Below are 3,653 nucleotides of genomic sequence, written 5' to 3' on the forward strand. Positions count from 1 at the left end.
AAGATTATGATGGAGGCTATGTTAGATTTGGTAATGATGCACCATGTCCAATGAAAGGTAAAGGTTCTATAACACTTCTTGACAATGCAAAATACAATGATGTTTATTCGGTTGAAGGTTTGAAATACAATTTGTTGAGTGTAGCACAGCTAAACAACATAGGTTACCGAATAGAATTTCAGAAAGGAATTGTCAAAGTTCATGACAAGAATGGAAAGTTAGCTACTATCGGGACACAAACAAAAGGTAACACATTTCACCTTGACTCAACTCTTAACAAGTGTTTGTATGCAAAGATAGATGATACCTGGTTATGGCATAAAAGGTTTTGTCATGTAAATTTTGATAATTTGATCAAAATAAGCAAGAATCACTGAGTAAGAAGTCTACCGAGTCTTGAAAAACTTGAGAATGCTATGTGCTGAGGATGCTAGATGGGTAAGATGACAAGATCAAGCTTTACAAGTAAGTCTTACACTTCTAAGGGAATTTTAGATCTAGTGCACACTGATCTTTGTGGTCCTATGAAAGTTCAAAGTTATTATGGTGATAAATATTTCATATTATTTGTGGAGGACTATTCAAGGATGATGTCAGTAATGTTTTTAAAAGATAAATCAGAAGCTTTTCAAATGTTTAAATGGTACAAGGCAAGAGTTGAAAATGAAATAGGAAGACAACTGAAATGTCTTAGATCATATAGAAGAGAAGAGTTCACATCTGATGGATTCAACTTATTCTGCAATGATCATGGTATTAAAAGACAAGTCTCTACATCGAGAACTCCACAGTAGAATGGAATAGCTGAGAGAAGAAACAAATCTACTGTGGATTGTGCTAGAACACTGATGATTGAAAAGAAGGTGCCACAAACATTTTGGAGAGAAGCAATAAGCACAGTAGTTTACACCCTGGACCGATTACAATTGAAGAAAGGTACTTTGAAGACACCATATGAAATCTGGTATGATAAGAAACCTAATGTAAGTTATTTTAAAATCTTTGGAAGTAGATGCTATGTACAGAAAGATGATAGAAATGGAAAGTTTGATCAGAAGAGTGAAGAAAGAACATTTCTAGGTTATTCTTCTAGAAGCAAAGCATTTAAATGTCTGATCAAATCATCTAACAAAATAGTAGAAAGTACAAATGTGAAAATTGATGAATTTGCAGAAAGAAATGATGAAGGAAATTCCAAAGAACCAGAAGACTATGATGAATTTGTCTATGTTCAATCGAGAAGTCTTACCAAGAAGACTATTGAAGAAAATGAAGAGAATATCCAGTTATCGAGTGATGAAGAAGATCATACAGAGCCTACCGAGCCTGTATTAGCCAAGTATGTTAGAAGACATCATGCACCAAGTCAGATTATAGGAGATAAGGATGATCCAGTGATGACAAGGAACAAACTGAGATAGAACACATGTCTGATATCTGAATTTGAACCGAGAATAGTGAAAGAAGCATTTAACAGTGAAGATTGGATAAATGCTATGATAGAAGAGATTGATCAAATCAAGAAGAATGACACTAATCCCAAGACCGAAGGACAAAAATGTAATCGGTACAAAGTGGATTTCCAGAAACAAGCTAAATGAAAAAGGAGAGGTCATTCGAAACAAAGCAAGACTAGTTTGCAAAGGTTATGCTCAAGAAGAAGGAATTGATTATGGTGAATCTTTTGCACCTGTTGCTAGACTTGAAGGAGTAAGAAAATTATTGGCATATGCTGCTTTCAAAAATTTCAAGGTATATCAAATGCATGTCAAATCTGCATTTCTGAATGGAATATTAGAAGAAGAATTTTTTATTGAACAACTTGAAGGATTTGTTGAAGACAAGAATAAAGATCAGGTATGTAAATTGAACAAAGCTTTATATGGTTTGAAACAAGCACCTAGAGCATGGTATGAAAGATTGCACTCTTATTTGATTAAGATTGGTTTTATAAGGACAAGTGAGAACAACAATATGTACATGAAGAATGATGAAAATGGAATACTGATCTCAGCCATATTTGTTGATGATATTATATTTTGTGGAAATGACTCTTTATGTAAGAGCTTTGGAAATGAGATGAGCAAAGAATTTGAGATGTCATTAATCGGTGAGATAAAGTATTTTATAGGTTTACAGATACTGTAAATGAAAAATGAGATTTTCATTACTCAATCCAAGTACATAAAGGAAATCTTGAAGAAATTTGGAATGGAGGATTCAAAACCAGTAAGTACTCCTATGATTACCAACTGTAAATTATCAAAGAATGATGAATTTGCATTTGTTGATGAGACTCTTTACTGATCCATGATTGGAAAACTACAATATATTGTTCACAACAGACCAGACATAGCACATGCAGTAGGTATAGTTGCAAGATTCTCTGCAGATCCTAAGGAAACACACATGACAACAATCAAAAGAATTTTAAGATACTTGAAAGGCACTGAGGAATATGGCTTATTATATCAGAAAGGAAATGATTTTGATTTAAAAGTTTATACTAATGCTGATTGGGTAGGCAACATTGATGATAGAAAAAGCACAAGTGGAGGAGCTTTCTTTTTAGGAGAAAGACTAGTGAGTTGGCTTAGCAAGAAACAAGGATGTGTTTCACAGTCAACAACAGAAGCTAAATACATTGTTGCAACATTGAATTGTACCAACATTGCATGGATCAAACAACTGTTGGAAGGTATAAATGAGAAAGTTATCGAGCCAGTAACTATATTCTGTGACAATACTAGTGCCATTAACATTTCAAAGAATCCTGTTATGCACTCTAAGACAAAGCACATCTCTATCAAATATCATTATCTTAGAGAAGAAGCTCAAGAGAAGAAAGTGGTGTTGGAGTATGTTAGCACAAAGGAACAAATAGTAGATATCTTCACCAAGCCACTACCAAGGGACACTTTTGAATATCTCAGAAGTAAGTTAGGGGTCCTACCCGTATCTTCTACTCACTGACTGAGTTAGGTGAAAGCATCAATCTGATGACTCTATCAAATATCTTTTGGGAGTTGATGCTGATTTATACACTTTAGAATGTTTTTCTAAAGGTGTACAGGAATATTACAGGGAATAGGAATTCAAGACAAAATGCTCTAACCAAGACTCAGTTGATACACAAACAACATGAATTCACTTCATATAGGAAGCAATTATGTTTTAGTTCTTTACTTTTTGGCATTGTTGTCAAAAGGGAAGAAGAATAATTTAAGGGGGAGAAAACTGAGAAGACTACAGATTGGAAAGAAGACTAAAGAAAAGAGGAGAAGTCTAATGTATGGGGGAGAGCATTTCAGCTTTTCAGAACCACAGCAATCCGAATCTTTTAAGATCAAATCAATGGGTTTTGCCATCAATGCCAAAGGGGGAGATTGTTGGCAATATAGCATTATAACAAATAATGAAAGATTGTTGGCATTTCAATAAGGATATTGAGAAGGTTGTTGATGATTATGGATATAACTGATTAAGGATGTTTAGTGTCTTGATATTATTATTTTGTCATTGATGTCAAGAAATTGATTTTCTAACTCAGTATGATGTTGCCATATCTTGAGAAGTATGATTTAAAGAGTATAAAGATGTCAGTAAAAGACACAGAAAGAATATGATGAATAAGGGGATGAATAAGGTATTCA

Source organism: Cryptomeria japonica, chromosome 7, assembly GCF_030272615.1.
Source record: "Cryptomeria japonica chromosome 7, Sugi_1.0, whole genome shotgun sequence".
Classification (NCBI taxonomy): domain Eukaryota; kingdom Viridiplantae; phylum Streptophyta; class Pinopsida; order Cupressales; family Cupressaceae; genus Cryptomeria; species Cryptomeria japonica.